This window comes from Gorilla gorilla, chromosome 2 (assembly GCF_029281585.2).
Source record: "Gorilla gorilla gorilla isolate KB3781 chromosome 2, NHGRI_mGorGor1-v2.1_pri, whole genome shotgun sequence".
In the NCBI taxonomy this organism is placed as follows: Eukaryota; Metazoa; Chordata; class Mammalia; order Primates; family Hominidae; genus Gorilla; species Gorilla gorilla.
Genome location: NC_086017.1, coordinates 44038592 through 44059469, shown reverse-complemented (window position 1 = coordinate 44059469; position 20878 = coordinate 44038592).

The window sequence follows — 20878 nt, the reverse complement described above, 5'->3', positions numbered from 1 at the left end:
TCTCACTAGGGACCCCTTTTCCTCATGCCTTTTAATCATGAGAATACCTAATCCCTCATATACAGGGCCCCCTACCTCAAGAAGGGTTTTTATTTAGAAACGCTCTTCTTATATTTTATGTTTTTAGCCAGAGTGTTATTTTTCTTGATTATTCATTCCTTCTCTAAGATATTTACATATAACATAATCAACATTTCCACAACACTCCTAATCCAGCATTTGTAAACTGTTATGAGTAATAAGACAGTGATATTCTAATGAATGAATATCTTTGCCCAAACCCCTCATTAACAAAGATAAGGCTTCACACTGTGGGGAAATAGACTTCCCTAAAACAGTCCAGTCAAGTCCCTAATCAAATACACAATCAAACAACAACAAAAAGTCCCACAGAGGGTAAAGGAATCAGCATCCAAAAGTACTACAATATTTTATCTAAAATGTCCCATTTTGACAAAAAATTATGAGACATGCAAAGAAACAGGAAAGTGTGACTTACACATAAGAAAAAAGTGTGCAACATAAACTGCCTGTAAAAAAAATCCAAAAGTTGGTTTAAGAGGCAAAGATTTTCAATGCAACCATTATAACTATGTTCAAAGATCTAAAGAAAAATATGTCTAAAAACTAAAGCAAAGGATGAGAATGATGTCCAACCAAACAGAAAATACCAATAAACAGAAAGTGTTCTAAAAACCAAGTAGATATTCTGGAGTTGAAAAAGTGCCATAACTGAAATGAAAAATTCACTAGAAAGGCCCAACAACAGATTAAAGCTGTCATAGGAAAGATTCAGAAACACTGAAAATACGTCAATTGAGATTATCTAGTATGAGAAACAGAAAGAAAAAAGAATGAAGAAAAATGAACAGAACCTCTGAGGTCTGTGGAACATCATTAAGTGTTCTAATACATGCATAATAGGAGTTCCAGATGGAAAGTTGAGAGAAAAAGGGATAGAAAGAATATGCGAAAAAATGATTGAAACTTCCCAAATTTGCTGAAAACATTTATCTACATATCTAAGAAGCTTGATGAACTCCAAGTAGGATAAACGCAAAGTGATCCATATCCAGACATGTCCTAGCAAAATTCTTGATGGCCAGTGACAAAGGGAATAGTACCCTGATGCCAAAACCAGAGATATCACAAGAAAAGAAAGCTACAGACCAATGTCTCTTATGAACATCGATGCAAAAACTTTCAGCAAAATAACAACCTGAATCCAGCATACAAAAGGGATTATATCATGACCAAATGGAATTTATCCCAACAAGGTAAGGTTGGTTTAGCATCTGAAAATCAGCTAATGTAATATGTCAGGTCATTGAATTTTTTTAAATATGACTATTTTTCTGCAGCTATTGATGGTTGCAGAAAAAGTACTTGACAAAAACCAACACCCTTCATGATAAAAGCCCTCAAGCTAGAAATAGAAGGAAGCTTTCTCAATCTGATAAAGAGTATCTGTGAAAAACTCACAGTTTACATCATACTTAATGGCAAAAGACAATGCTTTCACCTTAACATCAGGAACAAGACAAAAATATCTGCTCCCACAACATCTATCTAACATTGTACTGAAGGTCAGAGCCAGTGTAATTAGATGAAAAATTAAATAAAAGACATCCGTACTGGGAAGGAAGAATTAAAATTATCTCTACTTGCAGATGGCATGATGTATATACAAAAAATCCTAAACAATTCACTAAAAAACTACTAGAACTAAGAAAAGTGTTTGATAAGTAGACAGACAAAAAATGAATACACAATAACCAATTCTATCTCTATACACTTACAATGGGCAATCAAAAATGAAATAAAGAAGCAGAGCATCAAAAAGAAAAATACTTAATACATTGAACAAAAAGTGTAAAACTTATACTCTGAAAACTAAAAAGTACTGTTGAAAGAAACTGAAAAAGACATAAATAAATGGAAAGACATGCCATGTTCATAGATTAGAAGACTATTTGTCTAAGATGGCAACAAATATTCCCAAAATCGATCTACAAGATTCAATGTAATCTTCATTAAAGTCCCAGATGACTTCTTTGCAGACATTGACAAACTGATCCTAAAAGTCAAGGGACTTAGAGTAGCCAAAACCACCTTTAAAAAGAACAAAGTAGGTGGAGCCAATTTCAAAAGTTTCTACAAAGCTATAGCCATCAATATAGCCTGGTACTACCACAAAGGTGTCATATAGTTCAATCAGATAGAATTTAGAGTCTAGACATAAGCCCTCTGATTAACAGTCAGTTGATTTTCATATATATATATATATATATATATATATATATATATATATATATATATATATTTTACTTTAAGTTCTGGGATACATGTGCAGAATGTACAGGTTTGCTACATAGGTATATGTGTGCCATGGTGGTTTGCTGCACCTATTGACCTGTCCTCTAAGTTCCCTCAGCCAATTGATTTCAATGAGTCTATCAATGCCAAAATTTGACAAAGATATGGACCAATAGGTTCTCACACCTACTGCTGAGATTATAGTTTGGTACAATTATGTTGGAAAACTGTTTACATTATCTAATAAAGTTGAAGATGACACATTCTACAACCCAGTGATTCTCCTCTTAAGTATATTTCAAAAAAATGTCTAGCAAGAGATTGTTTTTGCAAATAGAGACCTGAAAAAATGCTCAGGAGAGCACAGTCCACAGTTTAAAGAGAAACACTGGAAGCACTTCAAATGTCGATTAACAGTGGAATGAATAAATAAGTGATTTATTCATGCAATGTATTCATGTGTGCAATGTAAAACTACAGTTTTATGTATCGACATGTGGGAAATGCAAAATGATGATGTTGAGTGAAAGAAGCAAATCACAGAAGCATATATTTAGTATGGGTCTACTTACATAAAGTTCAAAGCAGACAATACCCAATATTACTTAGGGATATAGGTATATTACTTGGGGAATATATCTATATATAAATATAGATATATTACTTAGGGAGATATTTATGCATTATAAAAATATAAAGAAAAGCAATGAAATGATAACCACAAAATCCAATGGATTGGGTTCTCTGAGGTAAGGAAGGAATGGGATTTTTTAAAAAGCATCATTAGGAGCTTTTAAGGTTCTGAAAATGATTTTCCCTTAAACTGGGTAATGGGCAATAGTTTTCATTACATTATTCTTTTAAGCATACATGTATATGTTGCTCAATCACAAGATTTAATTTCAGCTTCACTGAAAATTACACTAAACTTCTCGCTTTGAAGACCGGAATGTCAAAATTTGAAAGAACATTGGTCCATGAGAACATAAAATGCCGCAGATTTAATGAGAAGGAGTTTGGAGACAAGGAGACCAAACAGAAGTAACTTGCTGCCTTAGTTCCCTCCTCTCATTCCACTCCCACATGTTAAGTGAGCAAATTAAAGACAAACAAAATCACTCCCACTAAAAAAAGATAAATAATAATTAGAAATAATCAGCATGAGTCATTGCATAAACATTCCAATAAAAATTGGAAGAGCTATAAGAGCAAAAAGCAGGTAAAATACAATTCAGAAAAAGATTTACTCTAGAAAACAGGTGAAAAATCTTCTTGACACATTACTGTTTATTTTCAAATAAAGAAGACAAAAACTCCTTGAATAAAAACAATTCAAAGAAGAAATAAGAAGCAAAAGAAAATATAAGACAACAAAAAAACATGGAGAGTTTGCTGTCAGTGATTTGGGGAAAAAAGATAATGGCTTAGAGATTGATAGAATAGGATATTCATAATTCTTGAAGAAAGTTTGAGTTCAAATCTCAGCACTATCATCTACAGTCGTATGAACACTGAGCAAATGAAATCCCTCTCTGAGCCTGTTTTCTCATCTATAAAATCAGGACAAAATTTATTTCAATGGGTTTTTAAGCATTAAGTATTAAAGGAATAACCTAGTCTAATAATAGCCTCACAGAATGCACTCAATAAATGTCTCTCCTTTGATTCATCCGTTTATCTCTGTTTGTCCCTGTCTTTGTCCTCTCCATCTGTCTGTCAGTCTCTTACTTAATTTTTCTCTTTAATAAAAACTACAACTAATTCTTGGTTATTTATGCTAATAGAAAACAAATGAATAGGAAGAATTTAAATCTGCAAAGTAGTCAAAAGACTCCCTCAACTATTAACTTCAATCAACTTTTCTAGCTAGAATTTTTCTACAGTTTATTGCAGAGTCTATGCTGATGTACTAAATTTGGATATTCTACAAAGCCAATAAAAGAAAGAAAGAAAGAAAGAAAGAAAGAAAGAAAGAAAGAAAGAAAGAAAGAAAGAAAGAAAGAGAAAGAAAAAGAGAGAGAAAGAGCATAAATATGAGCTCAGATATTTGATTAATGAGAAAATATTATTCTAAAATAATTCAGTAAATGTGACCCATTTGTACTAGCTCCAATCAAAGCACTAATGATGTAAAGAGATGAACAAAGAAGGAAGAGGGTATAAAACATCCTGATGAATTATTCTACAGAATGGACCATTGATTGAATTGCTTGGGTCATTCATTCCTTGTTATTATCTCAACCAGTGCTATCCAGTAGAACATTATGCAATAAAGGAAATATTCTGTATCTGTGCTATCCAATATGGTAGCCAAATAGTCACATGTGGCTATTGAGCACCAGCGGTATTATTACTATAGCCAAGGCACTGAAATTTTAACTTTACTTAATTTTGCTTTGTTGAAATGTTAATATAGATAGCCACATGTGGCTAGTGGCTATTATTTTGGACAGTACAGATCTGTACTAATTAAGTCATATCATCTGGTAAGAAGAAATAACTTCATTTAGATTCATTTTCTTCATCTTAAACAAGTCTCTTGTCATTAATGATTACGTCCCTTCGTATAGTGACCAATTCACAATAGTAGCAGATCTCGCTTGCCATTAATCTCTCTTCTCCTGATCATACCATCATGGAGGGACAAATAACCCTGAAATAGTTAAAGATATAGTGTCGTCAATGAGCAAGGCTAGACTATTGGTGAAGCAACATGCTCAGTAGATTTTTTGTCCATATTTTGCACTATATAATACAAGACATCCTCAGGCTTATTCTCTCCACAGCCCCACAAGGTGTTTCTAATGCTGTTTCTCATAATATTCCTCAACATAGGCTCATGATTCCCTTATAGTACAAATCTTTGAGGACTCCACTATTATTCAATCCAGATTCATAGCTCTCTTGGGTCTGGAAGACAATATTTACATTTCAAAAGAAAAAATTAATTGCATATCCTTTATGAAATACATGCTGAATGTTGCTTTTCTCAGTTATGATTTTAATAACTATTGGACAGCTATAAATTCCAGAGTGCACTCCTGGAAAGTACTTGAACACAGGCAACTATGTGACCATGTGAGTGAAGAGCGTGTGGCCCTGCACAGGTAGTCAAATTCAAAATAGGAACCTACTGGGAAACTTAAGGACCCTAGCAAGAACTTGTGGCCTGAAGGGAATACCCCATCTCTGCTAGGAGGTAAATAGTACTGATTGCCTTCCCTAACCTGACTTAATGTTACTTTATACAGCTTCTGACCTCCAAAATATTTTCACAACGCTTTTGAACAGTGGGGTGTGTTACCCATTTAAGGCTTTTAGTGGTAAATCACCCTTTGCTGTGTGAATATTTTATTATGGGGTTTAGAGCAAACGTCCCATAAAAAAGAGACCACTTACTCTGTTTATTCATGGTGCCTAACACCCACCGTGTATATAGTGAGTGCTCATTAGATATATGTTAATTACATAAAGAACAACCATAATTGGGATAAGCAGAATTCCAACCATGCCATATTACCCTTGGATGATTTAAAAGAAATTGTTAAAATATGTTTAAAAATAATAAGGCTTAGTTTACATGGGTCCTTCAAATTATTGCCATCCTTAATGAAAATGATACATCAGAAACACAGCTTCTCTCCCAGGAAACATTTCTTCCTGTGTTTCCTCTTGACCAAAATAAAATGCCATGTCAGCCTCTCCCTCTATATTTCATTTCTTCTCTAATTCTTATTTACAGAAATAGTTTCACAAATTTGTCTTATATTAACTTTCTTTCCCTATAAACAATCTCTAGCCAATGAGTTTCCTAATTTTATTTCAAAGCTGACTGTCAGGTCAGACTGTTCAGAGAAGCTTGATGTGCCTATAGTTGATACACACGATGACTACGAGAAGATAGCATCAGACTTTGGAATATGTGTAAAACCTGAGATTTATACTAATGGAGGAGACTGGCAATGGACATAAGTGTCTAATTATCTTGAGTTTTCCACATTCTGGACACTAAAGAGGGCTTATGGGGATCCAATTAAGGTTACTAGAGTGTATATTTTTATAACAGTAGTTTAAAGAATTAAATGACTCTTAAAAAGGATTAAGAACTATGTGGAGTTTAGGAAAAGTGGCACCAAAGAACAATAATGTTGTAGCAGTTATCTACCATATGAGAATGTTCTGGTCACTAAAGTGGCACACTCTCTTCTGTGAACTGGAGAAAGTACCCACATAGTCACCTAATTCCATTTCTTCTGAGTCTATTCACTAATCAACCTTAGGTTACAGAGTCTATAGCACAATTACCTTAGTACCAAGAAAAACATTCTTTGGTGGTGGGCACCATTATTATGTTCACAGGAAATAAAAGCTTTGTTTGTAAATTAATAAATAAATACTCTATTCTAAACATTAGTCAGTTCCCTGAGGCTCATCAGATCTAGCGCACTGACAAGTTTAGTTTGTGGATTCAGAAAGAAAAGACCCTTGGATTGTGCATTGACATTGTAAACCCTCTCTAAGAAGTCAGGCTGTCTCTTTTTAATATCTCCAACTCATTATCTTTATTCTCAACATTCTATGTCTGAAAACACCTTGACAAGTCCCATTCTTTTCACTACATTTGTGAATGTATTCTTTTCTCTCTAAAAGCCAGAGAAGCTATGGAAGATGCGCATTTGCCAAATGCCAAAATATGTGAAGCTGAAACTTGTCATTTCTTGACTTGTCGATAACTCTTTTGTTTTACCTCTTATATTGGTGTTGAAGCAAAGCATCTTCTGCATCAAATTCATTAACCCTACAGAGTTCTGACTAATGTAAAGAGAATACATTTAGAAGATAAACAGATGTGGTTTGAATTTTAGATCCATCATTTGCATTCACTTGCCATTTGAGATTAGACAAATCCTTAACCTCTCTTACCCTCAAAGTCTTCATCTGTGAAAATAATAATACTTATATCACAAGATTAGGAGTATTTAAGGAGTCTATATATATTTAAGTATCTGGAACTTAATGGGTATTCAAAAGTATTCATTTTCTTTTCCTCAGTATAATTTTCTCTGGCTAATAGATTTGGCATTCAGTAGCATTTGCAGGACCCATAATATCTTAGTGAAAGGGATCATTCCAACTACTTTTCCAGCCACTTTTTTCTGAAATTGCCAAGCCATAGTTTATCATCCTATGTCCAATATTAGTTATATCCTTATTACCAGCTGTAACTACAAATGCATGAGTTATATTGTTATTTATAATAAAACTATTTTTCTACAGTCTTTTAAGGGACACTTTGATTTATTACATGCATAGTCTGTGTTTGGACATCTAATACATGGCTTAGCACAAAGCTAATCCTCTTTCTAATAATTACCATAATAAAGTTGTTAATATCAACAAAATTTACAGGTAGTTGAATATACAGTCATATATCACATGACAACATTTTGGTCAAAGACGGACCACACATATATGACAGTGGATAAGATTATGATACTATACTTTTACTGCACTTTTTCTATGTTTGGATATGTTTAGATACACAAATACTTACACTGTGTTTTAATTGCTTGCCTACAGTATTCAGGACAGTAATATGCTGTACAGGTTTGTAGCCTAGGAGCAATAATAGGCTCTACCATATAGCCTGGGTGTGTATTAGGCTACACTATCTAGGTTTGTGTAAGTACATTCTATGATGTCCAGACAAGGATGAAATTACCTAATGATGCATTTCTCTGAACATACTCCCAACATTAAGCAATGCAGGCTGCATATAGTTAAGCCGAAGAGGAAACAAGGAATTTGGCCATTTATGTATATTTATTACAATATTTCCCTTACTGGTTGGTTCCACCTGAAATCTGTTCTATAGCACTGATCCCGGATAGTCAATGCCCAAGCTTTGGATTCCAATTCTAGCTTTTGATTTACAGCCTGTGTCTTTGAACAGAAAAGACTGTATAGAGCAAAATGCATAATAATGCAGACATGCAGATAAGCACAAGCCCAAGATCCAGGGGAAAAGTGGGTTAGAATGGCAAGAAATTGTATTCTGGGGAAACAAGAACATTTCTTGCATTCACTGTAGATTTCGTCAAACCCTGTCCTATCCTTGCTACCAGCTATGTTACTTCTGAGTAAGGCACCAGGATTTGTGGGGAAAGCCAGTAAACATTTTACAAGGTAATAAAAATACTGGCAGGCCAAAGAATTATTTAATCTATCTGGAAGGCAAAAGAGTCAGACTCAAAGATTTTGAGTGATTTGGCTAAGTCAGTCTTGCACCAGTATCCAAAAAAGATGTAAATAGGAACATTAATCACAAGTATGCACAACCTTAAAAGAAAAAAACTAACCTACATTCAGTTAAACCTCTCCTGACTCTTGCCACTCAGAGATTCAGTTAAACTTCTCTTGACTCCCAATTCCATTGACTGTTAACAGTCTTCCCACAACATCTGCAAGTTCAAAGATTCATTTCCTCCTGCTTCTATTGCCACTGAATTTCTGTCTTCTTTATTTCTTTTTATTGAGAGGCAGGGTCTCATTCTGTTGCCCAGGCTAGCGTGCAGTGACATGATCACAGCTCACCATAAACTCGAGCTCCTGGGCTCAAGCAATCCTCCTGCCTCAGCTTCCTGTGTAGCTGGGAACACACATGCATGCATCTATATTCAGATTATTTTATTTTATTTTATTTTATTTTATTTTATTTTATTTTATTTTATTTTATTTTATTTTATTTTATTTTATTTTATTTTCTCGTAGAAACAAAGTCTTGCTATGTTACACAGGCTGTTCTTGAACTCCAGGCCTCAAATAATCCTCCCACCTTGGCCTCCCAAAGTGCTCGGATTACAGGCGTGAACCGCTATGCCTGGCCCTTGCTTGTCTTTAATTCCACAGCACCCTCAGTCCCTTCACCAGTTTCCAAAAGAAAGACACCACTAAAACAGCACATTTCTTGAACTGGAGAGACTTCCCGAAGACCAGAGGTGACACATGGAGAGAGGTTACCTCAGAGAGCTCACATCCTCCCACAATCTCCTGGTTGATCTCTCAACATCTCTGAACAACCAACAGAATCTCTTGTATCACCCAGATGAAATCGATTTAGAATATACCCTAATTCCTTGGGGCAAAGGAAAAGGGAGAGCATAGTACCACTCTAAACTCATAAAAATCCTTTCCTTCAGAGACACCTTTCACTTTCTGTGGAGAGTTCCAGTGAACATCATTTTCTCTGGCTCATTACGTGTGATATTCAAAATGGTGGTCTCGGCCAGGAGCCGTGGCTCACACCTGTAATCTCAGCACTTTGGGAGGCCAAGGCGGGTGGATCACGAGGTCAGGAGTTTCAGACCAGCCTGGCCAAGATGGTGAAACCCCGCCTCTGCTAAAAATACAAAAATCAGCCAGGCGCGGTGGTGGGCGCCTGTAATCCCAGCTACTAGGGAGGCTGAGGCAGGAGAATCACTTGAACAAGGGAGGCAGAGGTTGCAGTGAGCAAAAAAAATAAAAAATAAAAAAAAAAAGTCAGGAAACAACAGATGCTGGAGAGGATGTGGAGAAATAGGAACGCTTTTACACTGTTGGTGGGAGTGTAAATTAGCTCAACCATTGTGGAAGACAGTGTGGCGATTCTTCAAGGATCTAGAACCAGAAATACCACTTGACCCAGCAATCGCATTACTGGGTATATATCCAAAGGATTATAAATCGTGCTACTATAAAGACACATGCACACGTATGTTTTTTTTTCTTTTGTTTGTTTGTTTTTTTGTTTTGAGATGGAGTCTTGCTCTGTCGCACAGGCTGGAGTGCAGTGGCGCGATCTCGGCTCACTGCAAGCTCCACCTCTTGGGTTAATGCCATTCTCCTGCCTCAACCCCCGAGTAGCTGGGACTACAGGCGCCCGCCACCATGCCTGGCTAATTTTTTTTGTATTTTTAGAGACAGGGTTTCACCGTGTTAGCCAGGATGGTCTCGATCTCCTGACCTTGTGATCCGCCCATTGCAGCACTGTTCACAATAGCAAAGACTTGGAACCAACCCAAATGCCCACCAATGATAGACCGGATGAAGAAAGTCTGGCACATATATACCATGGAATACTATGCAACCATAAAAAAGGATGAGTTCATGTCCTTTGCAGGGATGTGGATGAAGCTGGAAACCATCATTCTCAGCAAACTAACACAGGAACAGAAAACCAAATACCACATGTTCTCACTCATAAGTAGGAGTTGAACAGTGAGAACACATGGACACAGGGAGGGGAACATCACACACCGGGGCCTGTCGGTGGGTGGGGGGCTAGGGGAGTGATAGCATTAGGATAAATACCTAATGTAGATGACTGGTTGATGGGTGCAGCAAACCACCATGGCACATGTATACCTATATAACAAACCTGCACTTTCTGCACATGTATCCCAGAACTTAAAGTATAATAAAAATAAATAAATAAAATAAAATAAATTTTAATTAAGTAAAAAAAATTGGTGGTCTTAATCAGAGACACAAACTAACATTTGTGAGTGTGTATTATGTGCCACTTATTTTATGTTTACCACCTACATTCCTCACAAAGCTGACCCCATGCCATCTACATCATATAAAATAGGAAGCTAAGGTTCAAAAAGGTTCAATTACACTCCAGGTGTCACAGCAAGTAAATGATGGAACTGAGTTTCTAACTTAACTAGATTGACAACAAAACCTAAGCTCAGCTCCCCAACCTCTAACTTCCTCCACACTTACCCTCTCATCAAAAAGGAGCCACTCACCCAGTTCTAAGTTAATGCCTCAATCTGTGAAATACCCTGAGCTGCTGGAAAGGTAACAAATGAAGTCCAAACTATAGCAAAGGAGAGAGCCCCTTTCAGCTTTCTTTTCTCTCATCATAGAGAAATCCCAAATTCCAAGTGCTTCTGAGCAACATTGATATTGTCTTGTGAAAGGTTTGCAGAATACTCCAACAAAGAATGCCAGAAATAGCCTAAGCTACTGATTCTAACAATTGTTAACAAAAAGCAACTTGATTTTTTAAAAAGCAGTTAACAAAAAGCAAGGCAGTTATTTTTTACCTTTTGCTTGAAGGCAAAAAAAAAAAAAAAGCTTCATTCCTGAACACACTATTTTAAGTTTCTATTTTATTTCCTCCATTTTAGAGAAGCCAAAGCAACAGGCTAACCAGCCCATTTTTATTCCACATTTATGCTGACATTTTGCATTTACAAAAAAGCATAGGGAATATATTTACAAATTCAACAGTGAGGGAAGGAAAAACTTTTCAAGTTTGGCCTAACCTAGTTTCCACAGCATCTTTAAATATTTCTTTTGTCAGAGGAGCAGATGTTGCAACCCTGTACAAAATCTGAGAAGGCAACAGCCTGCTCCCTTTTGAAAGCATCTAATCTCAAAATCCCATTGTCGACTTCTGTGGGATTTCCCTGTGTGTTTGTGTGTGTTCTCCCACTGAATTCCTTTATGTGTGCACGTGCGTGTGTGTGTGTGTGTGTGTGTGTGTGTGTTGAAGGAGCGGGAGAGAAGTGAAAACATTTCCTGTTAAAAAGTGACTGAGATGTGCAACAGACAAGGAGTTGCAACAACCAACAGCCAGCCTGAACCACTGAGGTACTATCACTGGACGGTGATGCAACGTAATTTTTACAACAGAAGTAAGAAAACTGTAAATATCCATCAACAAGGGAAGCAGTAAACTACAGACAATCAGACAATGAATCTTATGCAATCAGTACAAATTAGGGCTTTATACAGAGGCACAAAACAATTTCAACAATAGTTGGGTTAAAGAAAGTTACAGAATAATATAGATAGTATAATCCCATTATGTTAATATATTATATATATTTGTGAATTTTATTATAATTATGCATCACATTATATTATATACAAATGAGTCATATGATTTACACTCAATAAAGGAAGTTTGAAAGTTGTTAACAGCATGTGTCATTGGATGGCATTATAGATGTTTTTTGCTTTCTTCTTTGAGTATGTCTGTATTTTGAGTTCATGATATAATGAATATGCATTACCTCTTTTAAAAGATATTTTTCCAGCCTGGCCAACATGGCAAAACCCCATCTCTACAAAAAAAAAAGTACAAAAAAATTAGTCAGTCATGGTGGCTACCCAGGAGGCTGAGGTGGGAGGATGGCTTGAGCCCAGGAGGTCGAGGCTGCAGTAAGCCATAATTATGTCAGTGCATTCCCACCTGGGTGAAAGAATGAGACCTTTACTCAAAAATTTTTAAAAATAATAAATAAATAATATTTTAAAAGTTATTTTTAAATGAACATAGATGCACATGTGAAGAATTCTTCGGTATTCCAGCAGCATCCAGAATTCAGAGCACATTCTTCAAGGTGTTTTTGACAAACCTGAGTGTCTGTGGGAGGAGATTTCCACACTAGGCAGAAACCCTCCTCAGCTCTCTCAGATCATCCAACCAATTAGGGCCAGTGTCACTTTGATACCCATGGTTAGTGTTCCTGCACAGCTAACAGCAAGCATGAGCTTCAATGGGTAGGGAGAGCAGCGGGCTGGAACTCAAATGACTTTCAGGCACCCATATAGGTTTTGTAACTGAGAATGAAGCTCAACCTCCTAGACAAGAAGTACATATCCTGTCCACGTTGTTCCACTTATCTATTGCAGTATAATGAAGCACCACAAACTTTGTGGCCTAACACAACAATCATTTTATTAGCTCACAGATGCTGTGGGTCAGGACTTAAAGCAGAATATAGCAGGAATGGCTTTTCTCTGTTCCACAGTGTCTGGAGTCTCAGCAGGGGAGACTACAACAACTGGGGGCTGACACATCTGCAGGCCTCTTCAGTCCCATGCCTGGTACTTGGGCTGAGATGACTTGAAGACTGGGCTCCACCAGTGCTGTCAACTGAAGCACTCATATGTGGTCTCTCCATGTGGCTTGCACTTCTCACAGCATGATGACTGGAATTCACAAGTGTTACAAGACTGAGCATTCCAAGAGAACCAAGTAAACACTGCATGGTCTTTTATGACTTAGTCTTAGCACTCACATAGTGTCACTTCCATCATACTCTATTGGTCAAAGTAGTTACAAGTCTGTCTAGAGTCAAGGAGTGAGAACATCAACTCCACCTCTTGATGGGACAGTGTCAACGCACTTGTGGCCATTTTTTTTTCTAAACTACCATACACATTTATCAAGTTTCTGCTCCATAACAGCCACTGGAACTGTAGCTTCAAAAAACAAAAAACAGTATTGGGGATCAGAAGGGCTTGATAGCCCCCTTTCCTGATTTCTCCAATAAATCCAATCTCCAGTAACTCTGTATAAGTTATCAATTCCATTTCTCCCTCAGCAAAATAGAAATAGTAATGTTAGGTTGAAACATATAAAATTGCTAATACTTGACCACTTCTAACCTTAAAAAAATTGCAATTTATTTAATCATGTTTGACTTATGCACTTCATAAAAATGTGAGTCGAAAAAGTGATCAAATATAAAAGGTTCTTGAGTGGCAAAAGTATTTAATACTCCTTATTTTCTGAGCTTTCTTTTACAGGCCTTTGTAATGTATCTACTAATTTAAAGAGGAATTTATATTCCCCACTGGCTTTTTTAAAATTACGTAACCAATGTCTAGTCTATTGCCGGGATATGTATTCTATGATTATGATTCTACTCCCCTCATCCTGTGGAATGTCTTTGCTAAAACCTTCTTGGAGTTTCATTTATGATACTATAACAATGTTTACTTTTTACTAACCAAATCCTGAATTCTTGTCAATTTTACATTATGTTTGAATAATGTTCTGTCAAATGTTACATGATACTAGTATGTAGTGTCCTCAGTATTCAACGGGTTACTTCCTTTACTTATTAAACCACATTGGTGGTCATTAAGCACCATCTACACTTACAATCAACCAAGTTCTCTATTATTATAGATACATAACCACTGAAATAAGTTTGTGTACAGAAATAATAACATATAATAGAATAGAAAAACAGAGGCAAGAAGTTCTTTTCTGGCCAAAACTAGAAGAGCAACAGAGGTGAAACAAGAGGCAAATTACTAAAAGGTAATTTTGTCACAAAATGGAACTGCAAAATAATGAGACTTCGTTTCCTGAATGGCCATAGAAACTGGGTCTAGTGATAAATCCCAAGACTTGGGATTTCCAGACATGTTTTGAACAATAAACTGAGCAACTTCTCAAAAGCAATTTTTCAAAAGGCACAAGCCAATATTGTTAATATTTGGTTTCTTCATTCTCCTGTATAACTCTAAATCAGCCATATTACTCCACTGGTAGGGCAGCTAGTATCCATGTGCAAAATAATAGAAGTCTAAACAAAGCCAATTAACACAGCAACTAAAACAATGCATATACCAGGGAAGCTGCGAAAAACAAGAAAGAATCCCATCCTTGGATCTGAAGATCCAAAACTGAACTTACTAGTCGGGTGACCAACTCATCCCATTTTGCCCAGAACTGTCTTCAGTTCATCAGCCTACTTATACACAACTTTGGATAAACCATTTTTCCTTCATGCAATTCAACTTCTTCAAATGTAAAATGATTTAAAAATAAAATCTAATTTGTAGACTTGCTGTGAAAACAATGGAAATAAAGTCTCAAAGCACATTTTTCACTGTCTACAAGCCTTTTGTTACCTGACCCAAGGGTATCTATACAGTTGCCCAGCCCTCTAGTAACCTCATGGTGTGGGCCCTAGACTTTTCATATAAAAAAATTCATAATTAAGAAAAGGATGTTGTTGCCTCTCCTTCTTCCAGAGACCCCTGAATGCTGCCCCAAATCAGAGGAGCCCATAAAACCCAGATCCTAGGAAAGGTGACTTAAAGTAATCCCACGTTTTTAAAAAATGTGTCTTAAGAGGACTTGCTTTGTGTTTCTCTTCATTCTTCATTTTAGAACTACATTTTAGAACTACACCCACCTTTCCTCCCACTCAAACAAGAAGCAATAGGAGGAGAGGCAGAGGGAGAAAGTATAAAAACTCCGTCTTCAGCAAATTTTGGAAATATTTTCTTTCAAAGATGTATCAGACACGTTTCCTTTTCCTAATGCAAATTAGCAATAGAAGAAGAAAGAAAATGCTTTCAGACTATTACACTAATAAAGAAGACATTAAGCCACTACAGTCAGAAAGCTAAGCTGTAATAATAATGGAATTTTTCCAGCCTATCATTTAATTAAAAGTTGCCAAAATTAGCATATGTGCCCCTCTCTGGGTTCAGTGGCAGTAAGCCCCTCCCTCATTCTTCCCCCACCTCCTGTCCCACCCCTACCCTCCCCTCCCATTGTGCCCCCTTTCCTTGTCTCTCCCCAGGTACCTTTTCTTCTCTCCCTGCACCTTTCTCACACCTGGAGACCACAAGGCTATGCAGGTCCAAGTGAGCTGAGAAAATGAAAATTACCTTCCTAGAGAAAGGAAAGTGCATTTGACATCCCCCTTGTTCCAGGCCTTGAGAGACTCTGGTATAATTACCTCCGAGAGGCTGCAGGCAGATGGCAGCCTCGGCAGTCCCAGGTCCTCAGTCAGCAGGACACTGCCGAGATGCTCTCTGTGACATTTTGTTCAAGATGTTTCCAGCACACAAAGCCGAGAGCTGGCAAACCAGCAAAGGAGCCTGCAGAGCGTTCATTTAGCCTGGAATTATGGCCATCTCACACATCCACTCCGCAGGTCCCAGCCGCCATACCTCTGCCCAGTCCCATAAGCAAAGATCAGGGACATGACTGATGGCTGCGTACCTTACAGAGAAGCTGAAGTGTGAGCGCTCGGGTGGGATGAAGGCACAGCAGAAAAATTGTTGGAGAGTGTGCTGTGCCTGACTCTGGTCCTCCTGAGACATCATTCTCCTCCATTTTCATCTGCGGGAGTCATATAGGTTGTCAGTGGAAGCTGTGAACCTCTAGACAGACGTTTGGGATTACTATCAAAGGGAACAATGGAGGAGTAAAGTAGTATAGCCCCACCACCTGTGTAATGTCTCCCTCCCTTGAATTGCCATTTCGTCAACATCCCACCTTTCAGGAATTTCTCTGTCAGTATCCACAGTAGTCACGGTAACACACTAGCTGCTATAACAAACAAATTCAAATCTCAGTAGACTAACATAATGGAGGTTTATTTCTCGCTCAGGGCAAAGCCTCATGTGGTAGTCAGCTCTCCTTGGTCAGCTCTCCTCCAAGAGGACCCAGCTGCTTCCACCTCAAATACACGGCCTCTGAGATCACTGCTGAAGGGGAAAGCAAGAGCATGGACAATTGCACAGAACTTATAGCCATGTCTGGAAGTGTCCCTTGGATGTGACAATACTAGGAAGTTGCCAGTTGCCTTGATAATAGTCACTGAAGCTGTGGGCATTAGGAGCCAGATAGCAGTGTGCTGAGACTTCATGATTAGTATTTTAAAAGACAACTAAGAATTCATTAATTTGTTCTACTAATGAGCACTTTCTAATAATTGAGACAAAACTGAGCTTACTTTTTGTCAGCAAATCCCTCCTAGATGCAAATTGGAGTGTGAATCATACAGAACAGGGGGATGCTGGAATACTGAAGAGAGCATCCCATTTTCAGCCAATCTCGGGATTCCTCAAACAGGAGATCCTGAAAGCTCAGGTTTAAGTCACACTGTATAACATTTGTCTCTGAGAAGAGTCAAGTTACAGAGTGAGCCTAGGTTCAAAGATGGCCTTGAAGGCAACAGAAAGTCCCTAAAGGAAGAGTTGTAGTCACAGTGGAGGAGACACGGGTGATGAGCAGAGGCACAGCCCATCAGGCTCACAGTTGTAAGGATGGCATTAATAGGCCAACTTCACTGGTGTGTCTACAGCCTACAGACCTCCTTTGCCCCCACAGGCTGCCTCTCTGGGTCCCTGCCCAGTGGGGTTGAGAGAAGTAGAGGAGTCAGAGCCCAGGGGTGGCAGTTGACTAGGGTAAATGGCAGATTAGCTCTGATTTCAGGCATCTCAGCAGCTTATTTATGTGCCAGCAATTAATAAATCGACTTAAAATTTCCCCTGTTTATAAGTTAAATAAAGCAATCTCCTTTTATATCTTTAGTCATTCAGCTGACATTCATTAAGCACAAACCAACCGTGCACCAAGCTCTGTGCCAGGTACTGGGTTGAATATTCAGTTCCTCCCAAAAGTTCCCAGGCTGGGACCTTATTTCAGGCTGCATTGAGTCATTTCATTAAACTGAAAGTTGGGGGAGGAACAGAACATATGTACTGCCTCTAATTGCAAGAGGAAAATAAAGCACTATTAATCACCGTGCTCAGAGAGGCAAAGCAAATTTCTCAAGGTCACACAACTGGGAAATGGCAGAGACAAAATGCACAGTGAAAATAAGAGAATTGAACTTTCAGAAATCCTTTTCATTTCAGACTTTATGGCATGTCAGACACATCTTCCTGCTGTGTGTCTACTCACTGTTTATTTGGCTGCATTTTGTTTTGGGTTTCTGGAGTTCTTCACAACACCCCCTTCAGTCCATATTTACTCCAACACACAGGGTTGTAATTTGAAACTTGCTCTCCTTCTGACAGAATGTCATGAAGGCTAACGAGATCATGTCTTCAAATGCTTTGATCACATAGAAGACAAACTCAAGCAGAAGTTCATATTGTTATAGTGATTATAATGATTATAATTTATACTATACAACATAATGATAAAAACATGTTGTATTTATAATGTGTAATTACAGACATTTTATCATTATTTTCTTCCTAGGCCTAATGATCATGATCATCATTATTAATAATGAACATAACCACAGGAAGACAATGAAAACAATGATCACAAACAGCTCAGTGCCAGTTTGGTGTTCTGTAGGGAAGAGTACTCCTTCCAGTCGTCTCTTGCTGGTCAGAATGACTTTGTTAGTTGTGAAGTGATAGCTTTAATTATAAATGACAAGTGGCATTATATCACAGAGGGAAAAAAGATGTTCAGGCCACCAACAAACACATCACTGGAACAGTGCCTGCCCCCCACTCCCTGCACAATTGATACACAAATATTTATACAGCCACAACAACCAGTACAACCTCCAAGCAGGCACCATAATTTATCCGTTCATTAAAAAAAAAAAAAAAAAAAAAAAAAAGGCTCTGCAGTAGGAAGGCCTGGGCCTGAGGTCCCTGCTCCCCAGTTGGTCTGGTTCCTGGGACCACCAGGGTGCTATTCTACTTTTATCCAGACTTGTGAGAAGACCTGGCATATCTTAGGTGTCATATGAGAGAGATACTTTAGGTTTCAACCAGCAGATAGTTAATATATGCCCATATATATTAGGGCCGGGAAAATGTTAGTTAAGTCTTGGGTACATTCACTGAGTTACAACTGAAGTCCACAAAGGAAATTTACAAGTCATCCAGGAGAGACCAGGGTGGGTTTCTTTTGCTGGCAAATGCTACATAATGTCTAATCTGAGCAACACTAAGGCCATGGTGCCTTGGCTGATGAACTCTGTAGCACTTAAGACTTATTGCAGAACCAAAAGTGGGCATCTCCTCTACTCCCGCCCCACTTCAGCTGCTGAGAATCCTTCTCTCCCTCTTTGCTGAACAGACAAGTCACTCTGTACCTCCTACCAAAGAAGTAGAACAGGTGTGAACATTAAAGTGATTACCACCTTCTAGCTCTCCAAAGACATGTCTAACCATGTGGCAAGCTACAGAAAAGGGCAGTAAGACCATTTGTGAGAGGATGGAGAATCAGAGGATGGGGAGAAAGAAAGAGGCAGCCATGCCCAGTGAGAAGAGAAGCATCACCACAAATGCACAGTGACCCCTTGTTCCTGAACACAAACCATCAACCTCACAAATGCTGGAGGTGCACAAACAGAAGTGTCCTCGAAATTCATTCATTCATTCAATAAATATGCATTGACAGTACCAGGCACTGTGCTGGACCATTAGGATAAAGCAGCAGACCAGACACACACAAGACCAGCCCCCAAGAAACTCACAGCCTAGAGAAGACTGGCAATAAATAAAGAAGTTATAAATTGTAATAAGTGATCTGAGAGAAGAGACTGAAACCCAACCCTGTAGAAAAACAAGCAACCTGAGTATTGGGGGTTTAACTAGTACAGACCCACTGTGCCTTAGTGATAGATATCCAAACCTCAATATTCTGAGTTCTGGGTGTCCTGTTTGCAAATAACAAGTCTTCTAAGTACAATTTTTGAAGTAAGTACCAGATGATGTTCAACAAACAAAACCAGCAACAATATCAGTCACAGTGAGCATCAAGCTGACCCCAATGTCTTAGACTTCATGTTGCAAATTGGTTTACTAGCACTGAGACTTAGGGCAGAACTGGTTCCTGGAAATAAGAAGCTGACATTTTTCCCATTCACTGAAGAATGTTTTTGTGCTTGTGAAAAGGCTGAACACTCTGCCATAGCAACAGTCTCATGCAATTTCAACACCCACTCCCCAAATTAACCCCAGAGTTTTGTTGATGATGCTGAAGGAAAACATGGTAGAGTCCACACTGAGACATAGATAAACAATCCCAGGGTTCAGGAGATGAAAAAATCATTGCTCTACTTTGCACATCCATTTGTCCTTCATCCCACACACAATCTACCTTATATGAGTATCCGAGAACTCTTTTATCTGCCTTCTCTTTCTCATTTTCATTCCTAGCCTCTAGCTGTTTTTCCTCACCCCAGGTTCTTGGGTCCACTCTAATAAGTGTCTCCTGCCATTTTAAGGGGAGATGTAAAGTTTTCAGTGTCTTCAAAGTGGAACATCTACAAGCGCTTTCTCGTGGTAACGTTGATCTTTGTTTCATATGATTTAGATGTATTACTATAAGTCTCTGCCTCCTTACTTTGTCTTCTAAGAATGAGGAGAGAAAGAAAATAAGACGAAGACAGAAAAAGAAACCTACCCTGCCACACTTGGTCTTGCAGAGCTACATGAGATTTTTTTTAACTGAAATTAATCACTACTGGGCCTCTTCAACGTGCCCATCTCCAAAGGTTGGAGAAGCTGGAGCCTACATACTCTTCAGTTTGCTAAATAGGCCCTCTGAGATAAGGCTATACCACTCTGAAAGTGTAGACTGGACACATATCTTTATTCTTCAGAGTTTCAGGGTTCAAATCCCAGTTATAGTTAAAGAGGATAAAATTAGTGGGGATTTGGAGGCCAGCATCTATGCTATTCTAAAATCTTAGGAAGGTGCCTGTCAAGCTCTGGTCTGAGAGAAATAGACATTTGAGTTCTTCAGAGGGAGAGAAGGAAGGTGTGTTATAGACTGCAGGCAGCCACTGTCCACCCAACTAATTATCTTCTTTCCACCTCTGGGTCTTTGATCATTGGTGGTCTTTTTGCTTGGAATCTTCTCATGTTTTCCCCATAAAACACCTAGCAACAACTTTAGGCTTGATTTAAAAGATCGCTTCCTACAGGAAGTCTTCCCTAATAATTCCCTCATAAACTACATTATAATACTAACACATATTGAGAGCTTACT